Source organism: Lissotriton vulgaris, chromosome 6 (genome assembly GCF_964263255.1).
Source record: "Lissotriton vulgaris chromosome 6, aLisVul1.2, whole genome shotgun sequence".
Lineage (NCBI taxonomy): Eukaryota > Metazoa > Chordata > Amphibia > Caudata > Salamandridae > Lissotriton > Lissotriton vulgaris.
Genome location: NC_141694.1, coordinates 1,791,584,597 through 1,791,600,439, shown reverse-complemented (window position 1 = coordinate 1,791,600,439; position 15,843 = coordinate 1,791,584,597).

Genomic DNA, 15,843 nt, shown 5'->3' with positions numbered 1-15,843 from the left:
ATGCAAGAGTCTTATGAGATTGTCTACAGACAAGAAATCGACCATAATCCGCAGGAAATCACATTACTTCTTAACCATGACCAGCTTCCCTGGAGCACGAAGACAAACAATGAAGAAGCGGGGTTAGTTTAGTCAACACTATCAATGTACACCAACTTCATAGATTTTGGTCCCTGGGCAGTCTTGGAATATGTGCTTTGAGACTGCCAAATGATTATTTTATCTCCTACGGGAATTGAGAAGAACTCGATAAAGATCTTTATGCAAGTAGGATTAGATCATAAAGAGCCATGCCTTAAAACATCACAATTCATAACACAAGACAACCTTTCTTCCTTTATAATTAAGGCTCCCGGTTTTATGGTATTTATTTTTTTGACATTTCCATCTGTATTTATCCAAATATATTTTTTGCTAATTTTATCTGTATTTATCTATATTTACTTTAGGTTACATGGAAAAATGAAGCTGAAATGAGTATATTTCCACATTTATTTAACTGGTAAATATGCACTCATGCTTGAATGCCTACTAGGTTTTAATGCTGTAAACACCTGCAGAAGATAAACAAATGCACTTTAAAGAAAATGTGCAAATTTCAGTATCAACCATGTGCATATCTACTGCTTTTAAATTCTCTTTACTAAAATTCCTTTATTTTTTCGCCCCCTTACATATCAATCCACACATCTGTTGTGTTGGGCTAGTAGTCACGGCAGACAGCATTTTTAAATATTCAAAAAGTAATCCAATTTCCATTTTTATCCACATTTAAAAATAAATACAGCAAGAAAATAAATGTTTTCTGTCTGTATTTATCTGTTGAAACAGAAAACAGGGAGCCTTATTTATAATGAAGTGTCGAGCCTCTCGGGCACCTGGTTCTAATGGCTTGTCCACTAATATCGTAAACTATGATCCGATTCTTTGGAGTTCCTGTTGTATGCTCATAGTTATTTTATTGTAACGCTGTTGCTTTCATATGTCTTTACTAAAAGTTTATCCTTGAAACTTGCATTGCAATTTGTTGGTATGGTTTTGTAGTGTTCCATGTTCCAGCAAACAGGAGTTGAGAAGCATCTGACGGGAACAGCTGCTGTTCTGTGCTCCTCTTCAATAAACCTTCTAATTTTTGTATTTGTTGGACTGTTTACTACAGTTCCCTCCAAAGTCCTCCATCGTTTTAGCACCAGGAGACCTTATTGTGAACGTGTGCTTCATAAATTCCAGATAACATAACCACATAGAAAGGATCAGTATGCAAAAAGGGGTCAAAAATGACCCACAAAACTATCTACTTGTTGCACTGCACTCCTGGATTGTGATGGTACGATTTTTACAAAGTACTTGCTGCACCAGTTAGAGAACCGGGGAAAGGAGAAAACGCTTAAATCTTAACCAAACCAGGTTCGGGTCCAGTTTCTCAGCTGTTGACAACACTACAGCTTTGATACTTTTAGCACAGAAGGCCATTGACAGACATATCACACTTCACATCTGCTATAGAGAGTACAGCACCTCATTTGATAAAGTAATCTGTAATCAACTGTGGAACAGACTGCAGAGCTGAAGAGTTGACCATTCATTGCACATTTTATCATAGCATTGCATCAAGAGACCCAGTTACAAATCAAACTATCCAATCAAAACATTCTGCGGCCAAAAATGTTAGCTGAATGGATTAAAACATGGCCCTATCCTGGCACCTCTTTTGTTTTCTCTATACATTTCTGCTCTAACTGGCCAACTTGACCCAAGAGGTGGCCTTGCACTGAAGCCAGAGAAGCAAGCAATTGCCAACTTAGCTTATGCATATGATTATTTAATAATTTCAATGACATCTAAAGGTCTCCAAAAGCAGCCATCAAGACTACACAAATACAACCTTGTGAAAGGCTTTATGGCTTATCAATCAAAATCTAAAGTAATGCTGATCATGGGAAATTAGTAAGGTTACAATTGACAAAGCAAGCAATTACAAGTACCTAGGCATAACCACAGTTGAGAAGCGATCTGGCCCAGCATATCCACATAAAGAAACAAAAAGAAGGATCATCAACTCTTTCCAAAGGTTTGCCTGGATCTATGGAGGAAGAGTGATAGGGCACTCAATAAACGTATCAAACGCAAAATGTATTACATCAGTACTCTATGCCTCATCTGTTTTTAGTAACACAACAATAATCGACTTGAACACAATCTACATGCAAAATTTCAGATTTCTGATTGACTTATGCTCTGTGATGTCACATAGCGATGATGTCTTGCACTAGACTTGTCATCACTGTGGGTCCACTATACATCAGCTAAACTAAACCATATCTGCAAATGCAGCAGGGCAAACACCAACACATCAAAGTGGCTAAGTGTGGAAGAGTTAAAAACTAAGCACTTTAGAACAATGGGACGGGATCTCCCAACACTCACAAAACAACTGAAGTACATACATTAATACAACTAAGCAAGTTCACTGAAATGAGCAGAAACACAAGTAACACATTAATAAGGAAAGTATTGCTAAGAAATAGATACTAACAAGACTTACTGTTATCTTTGAAGTATGAACACACACAACTGGCCACAGACTTTTTTCTGCCAAAAAGCAACCGTACATTAACTCAAACGTATTTTTTAAATTTATTTATTTATTTAGTGTTTTATAGAGCGCGAACCAGACCCGTGAGGGTATCAGAGCGCTTTACAGTAGTATCGGGGGGGATACAGGACAAAGGGGAGGAGAGCCGAAGGGATAGGGAACAAATAGATAAGATACAGTACATGGTAAGACAAACAATCATAATATCCGAATACCATTTGGGATAGGAACAAAACGATACAATAAGCTAGAAAAGCAGTCACAGCAGCCTGGAGGATTGTTCGGAAGTGCCGGGTGGGTAACATAAGGAGAGGCGGCCAAGGGATAATGCCGTAACGATAGGTAAAGTCAGGTTACGGAGGTGATTGTAACGTGAGCATTAGGAGAGGAATTTGCCCATTAGGAAAGGTTTGGTCTCCTTTTTGAAGTGAACTAGAGACGGTATTCTTCTGATGGCGGGTTGGAGTGAGTTCCATATTCTTGGTGCGGCCCCAGAGAAAGCCAGATTGTACGTTCTTTTTTACTTGAAGCGTGCAGGTTGGAGCAAAAGGACTCTGGTGGACCGGGAGTTTCTGGCTCCTCGGGATAAAACAAGTTTCTGTGCAAGAAAAGCAGGGGACTTGGAGTAGAGAGCCTTGTGGGTGATGCAAGCCAGCTTAAATTGGATTCTGGCCTCAAGAGGAAGCCCGTTCAGAGCTTTAACGTGGGGAGAGATATGTTTGAACTTCGTGGAGTCATTTAGAAGTCTGGCGCCGGTGTTGAGGCAGGCTTTCAAGGGTGCCAGAGAGGTCTTGGATAGGCCTGCGAGGGTGGAGCAACCATATTCTAGCCTAGAGCCTGAATTGCTGATTTTAGATCTGGGGGGTCGAGAAAAGGTTTCAGGTTTCTTAGGTAGTTCAAATGAAATCTGGAAGTTTTGACCATGGTGTTGATATGGCCAAGCATGTTCAGGTTGCCATCTAAGGTAATTCCCATGGATTTTGGCTGAGTCCACAATGGTAGGAGAGCAGTTTAGCGCTGTGATAGCCTTGATCCAAACTTTAATGTCTGTATTGGCGTTAGGTGATGAGATTAAGAACTCTGTTTTTTTGGCATTGAGTTTAAGCTGGTTAGATGTGAGCCAGTGAACAGTCAGCCTCATTAAGGGAGCGTATGTCCTCTGGAGAAGAGATTTTGATGTAGAGCTGTGTGTCATCGGCATACATGTGGTAGGAGATATTGGCAGTACGCAGGACCTCTGAGAGCGGTTCGAGGTAAAGATTGAATAGGGTAGGGGACAAGGTTGATCCTTGAGGGACTCCAACTGTGATCGAAGAGGAAACAAATAGGTTGCCATTGATCAGGACTCTCTGTGAGCGGTTCTGGAGGAAGGACCTAAACCACGCCAGAATGGTGCCATCCAGGCCCATCCTAAGTTTGAGGCGATTCAGGAGAATTTCGTGGTTAACCGTGTCAAAAGCCGAGGATAGGTCAAGGAGGATCAAGAGACCGGTTTTGCCATGGTCAAAGGCTTGAAGGGCATCATCCACAATGTGGAGGAGTGTGGTTTCCTTGCTGTGCCCAGGTCTGAAACCAGATTGCAAGTCGTCTAGAAGGTGGAAGTTGGTGATGTCTTGGCTCAGCTGTTGTTGTACATATTTTCCAGCACGTTAGCTAGGAGAGGGATGTTTGAGATAGGTCTGCAGTTGTCAGGAGAAGCAGGATCTAGTGTAAGTTTTTTTTTTAAATGACTTGAAGGGCGCTGTAAAAAATAAATTTTTAAGATTTACACTTTTGTATATACCACAAAAAGACCCACACAGAAGGACATTTGAATGGCCATGAAATACTCACTTTATAGGTATCAAGGGATGCAGATTGTGCGGATACTAGAATTAATCTTTCACTCACATTATCTGCATGTGCCCAATTTGGACTTATGAAATAAATATCTAGGGAGAGACTTCAGAGAGGCTAATGTAAGGACAGTCACTGAGATTACAATATTTTGTTTTAACACACAAACCAACTCTTTTATTAGTAAACTCATGAAGTACTTAGATCATGGATATTAGAACATTGGAATGCTGGAAGCTCCATTGAAAACAATGGAGTGTTTGGTTACAGCTGTTTCTGTGAACGAAGGCCTCACGGAACCCGAGACCTTTGTTTTACAAATTAGAATATTCTGCCCTCTAGGGGTGGAATGTTCTAATAGCCATAGAGCCCTCTGTAACGGGCTCTGCGGGCCATTAAAAGGCCCTTTCCCTTGGTAATGGCCCGGTCTTCGGCTCAGGCCTTTAACACTGGAGCGAGCCTTTAATGGCAAATTACTAACTAATTTAATTTAGTTTCACTTAAGGTTTTTATGATGATTTTAATCTACATTCATCACAATTACTGTTAGCATGTTTAAAGGTTCTTAGTGGAGTTCGGATTGTATGTGCAATTTCATCTTATTTATTGTAACCCTTGATTAATTCAATAAACGTAGTTCACAACTGTGGCTAAAATCATAGATTATGGGACTATCTCATAGCAATGATACACATACTTAGTCCAGAAAGTGTGCGTGATTATGGGTGCAGCCACAACGCATCACCATACCCATTAATAATTTAAATAAGAGCTTGCATCCCAGGTACAGCATCCAGAGTTGGATTAGCAAATCGGGCAATCAGGCATGGGCCAATGCCTGAATGATAGCTGAAGGCTGTTTTTTTGGGAGCCTCTGCCAATTGCCCACAGTGCCATACTGTCACCCTCAGCCCACCCCATGCCTACCTGCCCAGGCCATTGTCATATGGGAACGGCAGGACAAGGCTATAGACACATAGTGCTAAGTTTAGAGGAGGGGCGGGCAGAGATGCGTGGGCTTGCAGCAGCATCGTTGGGTGGCCAGTATTGCGGCTTTAGCATCAATATTTTGGACCCTGGAAGCAGTGTACCTCCTCTACTCCTATTCCACCAGCTGCAACACTGAGGTCATGGTGAGGGGGAGGGACGAGTGTGAAGATGCTAAGAGGCCAGGTGATGTTGTGGCCTTTTGCACTACTTCTCCGCGCCCTCCTTCCTCCCCACTCCTCCATGTGGCTGGCCCGGAAGCTGTGTCCTTTTCATGATCCTGACCCCACTGGGGTTTCATGTTCATCCCTTGGTGAGTGGGGGAAGGGGATTGTGTGCAGAGGTCTCGCTGAGATGCCAGATGTTGATTTGCTCCAACTGGACCATTCTCACCTCGGCCACATGGGGCAGCCTGCCCAGAACTAAAGCAATGCATTTAATCTGACCCACTCCTCCACCAGGCCTTCGCACATAGGTCATAGTAGGGGGGGAGGGGGCACAAATGTTGAGAGGCTCCACCGAAAGGTCAGGTGTTGATGCCGTTTTCACCTTGGACTGGCCAAACTGAATTTCGTTATTTAATTTACTAGCACATGCCCAGTTTTTCAGAGAGCGACATGCTCTTGCTGGAGAGATCTGTGTTCTTTCTACTCACAGTTTTGACTCATCATAAGTTAGCACACTACGTTAATGTGCCTGTTGCAAATTATGCGGCAAGAAAATACAATTATGGTGCATAACGTGGTATATTTTGTTATAGTAATGGTTCATTTTTTTCCTCATATTTAAACATTGTAAACCTAACTGGGCAAATATTTCACCTCATTAGTATCAGCTTTGCAACAAAATACAGCAATAAAGCACAAGAAGAGCAGTCAACCTTTATGAAACGTCTTCCAATGCGCAGGAGAACATGGACTTACAGGCACAGGCCAATAGAGACAATGCTTGCAATGCCTACCCCCCCCCCCCCCCCCCCCCCCCGGGGCGTTTTTCCTTTCCCCACGCTCGCTTCTTCTTCTTCTCGTAATCCTTCAGGCTTCCCCCATACCCCTTGTGGACTGTCTGATTATCTTTCCGCTCCCCTGGTGGCGCGAAGAGAAAGGAGAGGTGTAGAGATATAGAGAGTAAAGAGAGCAATTGTGTCGCAGAGTAGGTGATGCATTTGGTTTGTGCAGTGTTGCCTAGTCTGGACATTCAGGGAGGCTTATGGGAGGACAGGTAGTTGTCTAGCGACAGCCACATCTCGCTTTTTTTCCCTGAGTTCGGTAGGCTGTTGGTTGTTATGGTGTCGGCTGCCCGTAGGAAAATGACTCAGTTGAACCAGGCTCTAAAAGTTGCCTTTGCTGTGTCTTTCCAGTTGGTCAACACCATCTTGACCGCCGCTGTGAGCAGGAGGTCAATCAGGTCCCTGTCATTTTCAGATGTTATGGATGGGTCTGTGTACCCCAGTACTAGATAGTGAAAGTCCAGTGTTAGTGTGGCACCTGTTACGTCATTAATTAGAGTGTTTATTGAGTCCCAGAATTTCCTGGTCTTGGTGCAGTGGAAGAGGAGGTGTGCCAGGTCCCCCTTCTGCTTGTTGCAGTTCCAGCAGGAGTCGTTCTCTCTGATTCCCATGGAGGCCAGGCGTGCTGGGGTCCAGTAGGCTTTGTGTAACAGCCAGAATTTTGTCTGGTCTAGAGTCGTTGTCACCTTCCTTCTTGATGATGAAGACCAGAGGTCTGCTCTTTCCTTCTCATCATCATCAAATAAGCTTTATTCGGTTTTTGGTTGAAACCATAAAAGCAACAAAGAAATACAAAACATGTAAACATAACTCAACATATCATTTGCAGAGTAAAAAAGAAAAACCTACTGTAATAAACAAGCTAAAATCAATTTGATTACCAAGAATTATGGTTCCATGTCGCTTGCCTTAGGGACGGGTAGGGTCGAGAGCCGGGATAAAAATCGTATAAGTCCCAAATGCGAATGGGACCATCTCCCTCTTTGGGTTGGGAGAATCGCAAAAAGGGGACGATGTTCATAGATTTGAATTTAATTAAAATAAGGTCGCCCGGAATGTCTTTGGGTGACGTACCAAGCCACCCCACCCTCCTGACCCTCAATATGCCGCCATCTAGTGCAGGTGGCAATGGTCTGTGTTGTTTTAGCCAGGAGATGGTTTTATTTAACAAGTCCTGATGAGATTCAAATTTGCCATGGATAGGTGCAGGGACCCCAGAAAGAACAGTCACGAAGGGGGCAGCTTCTGGAGGTAGGTTGATCCAATTCCTGCTTTCATGTGCAAACCTGGGTAGTCTATGGGGTGCAATAATGTTCCGGCCTCTTGGAATTGGTGGAGAGATGAGGGATTCAGGAATTTGGGCTTTCATAGGTGTCGTGGGTTTGAGGTTTTCTTTATTGCAGGGGAGGATAGGGTAAATGGATGCAGCAGTTTTTTCAGTTGGGATAGGGTTCCTTGATAATTTATTTTCAATACTGGTCAGCCTGTCTCCCAGCTCATTTATTTTAGTAATCAGGGGTGATAGTGTGGTTGTTAGCAGTTGTTCGATCTGTGCCAGCAGGGTCAATTGGAGTGGTGAAACTGGGTCAGTTGTTTTGTTCAATGCCTCAGTTGGCAATATTATTGGTGGATTGGGAGGTTATAGTGAGGGACTAGTGCACATTATATCGGTATTCTCAATGTCAGTGTCATTTACCTCATCGGCATCTCTACCCACTGTAGGGGGGGTTGTTACATTCAGGGCGTAGTTCGTTCCACACAGGGCATTCAGCTCCTCCCAGATGGACATGGTATAAAAACAGTGCAATATCAGAAACGATATGACATAACAGTACCTCCAAGTTCGAAACAGCCAAATGGGGTGTCCCGACCCGGCCTCCTCGTGCCTCTGAGGGCCATAGAGGGCCCGCCCTTTGCCCAGGCTTAGCCCGGCGCAGCCCCGCGCGCATCCATCGGTGCAGGAACTCGAACGCTGTTTAAATGCGCCTCCTGGCGCCAAGACGAGTGGTGGGCGTGGTCGCCCACAGGGATCGCTGGGGGTTGTGGTCTCCTCTCTCGGCGGCCGTGCACCTGTGGAAACGTGCAGCGGCGGCAGAGGAGACCAGCAGGGTGTCCCAAGCAGCAGCAGCGTGTGTCCCCAGAAAGTAGGTGGCAAGGAAAGGGAAAATGTTCCGTTTTACAGAGGGCGCCCGCTCCTCTGCAGCCCTAACGCTGTTTAAATGCGCCTCCTGGCGCCAAGACGAGTGGTGGGCGTGGTCGCCCGCAGGGATCGCTGGGGGTTGTGGTCTCCTCTCTCGGCGGCCGTGCACCGGTGGAAACGTGCAGCGGCGGCGGAGGAGACCAGCAGGGTGTCCCAAGCAGCAGCAGCGTGTGTCCCCAGAAAGTAGGTGGCAAGGAAAGGGAAAATGTTCCGTTTTACAGAGGGCTCTTTCCTTCTCACTGAGCCTTTTCCCTGCCACTGCCTCCCAGTCGGCTATAGTTTTGTTATTTAGTTTAGACGTTTTTAGACTCAGGGCTCTGTATATGTGCGCTACTTGGTGTCCTATAATGTTCAGGCTGGTGGCGTATTGTATTATTGATGGGGTGAGATTGTTTAAGCCTGCTTTGGTGATAGCCACCCTTATCTTGAGGAAGTTATAGAGCTCTGTGCTGTCAAGCTTGTATCGTTCTTTGAGTGTGTCAAAGGCTGTTTGATTTCCTTTGTTCTGTAGTTGGCTCACCGTTGTTATGCCATGTCGGTACTATGTGTGCATGTCCAGTATGTTGTTCCTGTACATTAGCCTAGGGTTATACCAGAGGGACTCTAGCTGAGTTTGTCTGACGCTTGTGTCTAGTATTTTATCTATTTTTAGGAGGGCCATTCTTGTGTTCCTTAGTATTGCGTTTTGTTTGATTGCGGGGTGTTTCATCCCTGTGAGTAGTGCTACTGGCTCCATCCCCCCTAGCAGGCTACGCTCTAAAGAGAGCCAGGCCGGGGTGTAGTCACTCTTTGGGCATAGCCAGTACAGGCCCTGTTTTGCCATACAGGCTGTTTGAAAGGTTTTGAAATTTGTTATGTTAAGGCCTCCTAGTTCTTTGGGGAGTCTGAGTTTCTGAAGGCTGATTCTGGGGTTCTTTCCTCTCCATAGGAAAGTGTTCAGTAGTTTATCCAATTTTTTGTAAAAATCAGATGTGTTGGTTAGTGGTAGCATGTTGAGCATGTAGTTAACCATGGGGGTGATTATCATCTTAATGGTCTCTATCCTTCCCCACCATGTAGTAAATTTGGGTGACCACCCCTCTAGCTTCTCCTTGATTTTGTCTAAGATTGCTTGTTCGTTCTGGTCTAATGTGGTTCGCAAGTCTCTTTCGAAAAGGAGGCCCAGGTATTTAATGGCTTTCCTCTGCCAGGTCAGACCAGAGGATCCCAGAGCCGTCTTGTTGGTGTGGATATTCAGTGGCGCACACTCTGATTTCTCTCTGTTGAGTTTGTACCCCGACACCTGGGCATACTGATCTATAGTGTCCATTAAAGCGTTTATAGATCTTTCTGGATCTTCTGTTACAATGAGGATATCGTCCGCGTATGCTGCTAGTTTAAAAGATTCTCCCTCTGCAGGTATCCCTCTAATGTTGGGGTTTGATCGTATCATGTTGAGTAAGGGTTCTATTGCCAGTAGGAAGAGGGCCGCAGATAGCGGACAGCCCTGTCTTGTTCGCCTTTTTAGGTCTAGCAGATCTGACGTGCACCCGTTCACTACCACCCGTGCTTTGGGTTCATTGTATAGGGCCATTACCATCCTCCTGTAGTTGTGGCCTAGGCCAAATTTTTGCATACATTGGTCTAGGTATGGCCATGACACTCTATCAAACGCTTTTTCTGCGTCAAGGGCGCTCATGACCGCCGCGTTGTTGCTTTTGGTAGTGTGATTGATTACGTGGCATAATAATCTTGTATTGTCGTGGGGCATCCTGTTCTTCAGATAGCCCACTTGTGCGCTGTGTATGAGGGAGGGTAGGTACGTATTGAGTCTGGTCGCCAGGATCTTGGCATAAATTTTACAGTCTACATTAATGAGTGAAATTGGTCTGTAGTTTTTCGGGTGTTGTGTATCTTTGCCTTCTTTGGGGATCACTATGATGTTGGCTTCTGCCATCGATTGTGTCATGCGGCCATTGTTTACACAGCTTGTGAACACTGACGTCATCGTTGGTAGGAGTGTGGTGATGTAGTGTTTGTAGAACTTGGCTGTGAAGCCGTCCGGCCCTGGTGCTTTTTTGTCTTTCAGACTTTTGACAGCCCTTTCTATCTCTTCACTGGTTATTTCTGAGTCTAATCTCTCCCTCTGATCTTCCGTCAGTTCTGGTGTTGTGATGTGTTCCAGTAGTTCTTTCCCTGCATCTGCACTTAGCGTCTCATCTCTTTTGTAGAGCTGCGCGTAGAAGTCCCTAAAGGTATCGAGTATTCCCTTGTTTGTCGTGTGTGATTTGTTCGTGCTGTCTCTGACGGCTGCTATTGTGTGTTGTCTCTGTTTGCCTTTAAGGTATGCTGCAAGTGCTTTACCTGCCCTGTTAGCCGAGCATAAGTTTATTGCTTTGTATTTGTTGATCCAGGTCCCCGCCCTTTCGCTGAGGATCTTGTTCAACTCGTACTTTTTCTTTGTCAGGGTCGTGAGGGTGTTCCTGTCCTCTATGTTGGCTATGTGTCCTGATTCTAGTTTTTTGATTTCGCTCTCTAGGTCAGTTATCTTTTTGCTTCTCTCTCTGTTCTGTCTTCCCTTGATACTGATTATGGTTCCTCGTATCGTGGCTTTCAGTGCGTCCCATAGCGTCTCTCTTCCAATGTCTGGGCTGTCATTATTTTTGAGGTATTCTTTTATGGCTAGTTCTATCTCAGCCCCGCTGTTTGTGTTTTTGAGTAGGTCGTCATCGAACCTTCATCTGCGCGTCGGGCGTTCGTTGTGTTTGCCCGTTAGTGTTAGGCAGATGTGAGAGTGGTCCGAGATCGTTCTTGGGCCAATCTCTGTGTGTTCTATAAGGTGTGTGTGTGTGTCTGATATGAGTATATAGTCAATCCTGCTGTAGGAGTTGTGTGGATTTGAGTAGAAGGTGTAATCTCTTTCATCTGGGTTTTGTAATCTCCATAGGTCTGTTAGTCTTAGTTTTGTGCAGAGGTTCCGTAGCGGGTTGTCCCTCTGTGTATTCTGACTCTGTCTTTGTGGGTGTCTGTCTATGGCTGGGTCCAGTACCTGGTTCATGTCTCCAGCTACTATTTGGAGCTCCCCCAAACGCAGTGCTTCCAGTTCCTTTCCTTTCTGTTCCCAGAATGTCTTATCTTTGGTGTTGGGGCCATAGATGTTTGCCACATGTATGGGTTCCTCCCCCCTTAGCAGGTTGGTTATAAGTAACCTGCCCTCTGTGTCTGTCTTTGACTTGCCTGGTGTGAGTTTTGACTTATTACTTAGTATTGTGATGACCCCGTTCTTTTTGTTCTTCGCTGGTGATCCTATTACGTGACCTATCCAGCTGGCTTTTAGGCGGTCTATGTCTTCTTCCCCAAGCCTTGTTTCCTGCAGAACATAGATATCACTCTTTAACTTGGCCAGGTGCTCTAGGACTTTCCTCCTTTTAACTGGGTGGTTGAGACCTTTTACGTTCATTGACACTACCTTGATGTCCGTCGTGAGAATGTGGTGCGTGTTGTGTGTCATTTCCTTTTCTTACTGAGCTGGCTATCTGTTTGGCTCATTTGCTTGCTTGTCTTAGTTCTGTGTTTTGGTTCCCTGTCTGCTCTCTCTAGTAGTAGAAAAGTGGTGTAGAAAGATAGAAAAAGAGAAGAAAATAGAATCGACCCATGTGTGCGTTCCCCGCACCCCCCTCCCCCTCCCCTGCCCCCCTCGCCTCCCTCCCCCCTCCCCCCCTTACTTGCATAGTGGGTGTGCGACAACAAAGTTCCTTTGCTCCGCGTCCCCTGAGGTAGGTTGGTTGCTGATTTCGTAATTCTTCATCAATTGTCCTTTTCAAGTTCCTGAGTTCTGTGCGCGCTCTTTGGGTTAGCGCTACTTCTTGCTTAAAGTTTGTTCATGCTGTTATCGCCTTGCCTTTTTGGTTTCCTTGCTCGAGCTTGAGGTAGATGTCGGTTTAGTGTTATTTATGCTTGGAGTCTTATAGTCGCTCAAAGTCCTTGATTTTGAGGTAGAGTCTTAGTGTTTGTTTCCGTCTGTAGTGTTCCATTCCGCTTTACTCCACTTCCCTTTCGTCGCTTGGTGAGGCGCTTCTTTTTGGGGCGCTTTGGCCTTTTGCGTCCATTTCCTCGGTCGGTGGGCCTCTCAGGTATCGCCTAAGTTCCTCGTGGTCCTCAAAGACCATTGATCTTCAATTGTCCGTGATCTTAAAGCGGGCAGGTCCCGTGAAAGAGTAGTTGAGGTTTCTTTTCCGCAGTGCTTCTCTCATGGCTAGGAAGCCTTTCCTGGCCTCTACTGTGGATTTCGAGTAATCTTGTGTGAGCACGATTTTGCTGCTCGCCCATGTAAGGTTTTGGTTTTTTCTTGCAAAGGCGAAGATTGTGTCGGTGTGATCTGCTCTTAGTGGGGAGCAGATTATTGCTCTTGGGGCCTTCCCTGTGGCTGGTTTCTTCGCTGGTACTCTGTATGCTTTGTTAACTTTAAACTGCCTCTCGAAGTTCAGGCCAGTGAGTTTGGGCAGCATGTCTTCCAGCATTGCTGCGCATGATTTCTCCTTTTCCATCTCCTGTAGCTGTGAATTGTCCGATCTGCTTGGTCTGATCTGTGATCCGCCTACTGTCCTTGTGCCAGCACGCTGTCTAGCCTGCGTTTGTTCTGTAGTTTGTGTTTAAAAATTGAGGCAGAAGCGGCTCGGTACTTTGATGTGCCGGGTCTTTGTTTTTGACCTTATACCCTCCAGCGTTTGCCTTGTCTCGTTCACCAGTGTTGGCTCCGGTCGCCTGAAGCCCTCACTTCTCTACCAGGGCTAGGTCTCCTTAGCTTGCCTCAGTGCCCTTTGCCTTGATGTTAGTTAGGTAGATAGGGTGTTGAGGTGTTTAGCATTTCCTCGCTGCCATCTGGCGCCGCCCCTCTTGTTGCTGTCGGTCGCTTTGTGGGGTTTGTGCGCCTTATGTGCGGGCCGAGATCGTCTGTTCCGTCCTCTCTATTGCTGGGTGATCCCAATTGCTTAGAGCGCCAACCTCAGCTCTGGTCGTGCGTTGCCTTATTCGTGCGTTTTGTCCCTTGCACGCTTGAAGACCGTTGTAGCTTGGTTGGCTGTGCGGCAGCACTCGGAGCGCAGGGGAGGGGGGGATCGCTCCTCTCCGCTTACTGTGCAATCGCGCTGCAATCGTGCTGCGGCTAGCAGACACCGGCGCTAGTTTGGGGCACTGCGGTCCCTCCTCCTTCCTCCCGGTTGCGGGTATGTAGCCCGCGGGGGGGGGGGCTCCTTTCGTTGTCCGCTCGGGGTAGTCTATTGTTGCACCTCACCCTGCACGTAAGTTCCTCTTCCTGCCTTTACGACCACTCCCTTCCGCTTCCGCCCTTACAATTCTGACTTCAGTAATGGCTGCCTCCAGTAGCTGCTTCCAGTTTTGTTCCGTTTTGCTCAAAGTTCCGAGCTTCCCTCAGGTAAGTGTTTCGGGCATGCTACTCGGTGTCTCCCTCGCAGGCCTGGCTCCGGTTTTGACCTCCCCTTTTTTTTTTTTCACCTCCCGCGCTCTTTGTTTCCAAGCTCCAGCGTCTCGGAGTATCTTTTTCCTTTTTTTGTCTCGTTCTGCTTCTCCTCCTCTGCTACTGCGCCCTCGGCTGCTCGGTGCTGGGGGTGCAAAGCTCTCTGGCACTCTGACTCCTTACTCGCCGCTTGGCATCATTCGGATCTTCCTGCTACCATCCGAATCGCCATCTTGCTTCTTTGTCCGTCACTCTGCAGTGGCTCCTCCAGTTTCTTTATTGTTTGTTTGAGACCAGGTTCAGACCTCCAGCTTTTTCCAACTTGTTGCCACAGCCTTCACAACCCGCTAGTTCTTTTTCCGAGGCTAATACCTCGCGTCTGGCTGGTTAAAATCACCTTAGTTTCCCCAGGGTTGCGGAGCTCTCGGACCTAGACGACCATCTCCTTTGTCGTCCAAGCCACGCCCCCCTCCAAGCCACGCCCCCGAGTTAGAAACAATTTTTGGGGGTAAAATCGGATTATGCAGTGAAAGATGGATTCAATGGCAAATGTGTGAAATCCTTAATTATGATGAAAATTCAGCAGCCACCGAATCACATAAATCCAGCGACTCTAGATATAATCCTTCCACTACAGCACAGTGAGCAGTGAACCAGCATCAAGAAGTTGCATGCAAAGTACAAAGCATGGATTTAGAAACTCATTGTTTTTTTTTTAAATCAGGCTTAATTTATTTTAAGTTTGCTAAAAATGGGTTCTTTGGGTAGTAATAAAGTCGCATTAGTACAGGTAATACCAACCACTGTGTAATGTTTAAACTTGGCTGTGTTTCTCTAGACCAAGCACTCTTAACATATGGTGCCAACCAATATAGAATATACCTGGCTTTGACACCTTTACTCTCATTGTTTTATGTTATTTCCAATATATTAATTTACACACAGTCAGTCAGAAAACTTTATTTGGTTAGTTACAACCATAAAAGTGTACCTTATACATAAAATTACTATTAAAATATAGCCTAGGTCATATTTAAAAAATGGTGTAATGCATATCATAAAATACACATTTCCTTCATACAAGATACAAATGTCCACCAACGAATACTTCGGTCGGGCAGTTCTTTCATCTCCCTCCCAATCCTTCCAAGTATTTTTATTCTGTACACCTGAGGAACACCCTGACCTTATTCATAAATTTCCCAATAGCACAAGTAATGTCTAGATTCGTCATTTCAACAAGAAGGCTAACAGCTTGTATCCTATTTCTAATCATATATTTTTTAAATATCGGACATAAAAACTCTTTCCGTAAGTCTAAAAACTTCGTACAATCTACTAAAATATGCACAATATCGCAATGATTACCTAACGCATAAGTACAGGTACCATTGCTATTCAACATAAAATTTTTAATCTCAGGATTCCCATAGCAGAGGTTTATCCCCATTCGCACTTTTAGTACCTCCCGTCTTAAGTGAAAGCTCGGCAATCTATCTAGATAGGGATACTGATTGTTAGATTCCCAAGCCAAAGTCATATGTGACACCGAAATTTTCCGCAAGAGGTACTCTCTATCATTTGTGCGGGAAGTCTCAGCTCCCAGTGTTCTTAATTCTTTCTTAGCTATGCTTGGGTGACTTAGTTGTGAACATAATTTTAAACCCAATTCTACATATGCTTCCCTTAGTGCGGCTCATGTCTGTTTCGCCCAGGATAGTTCACTAGTGACAATTTCACTTTTGCACCACTGGGAAATT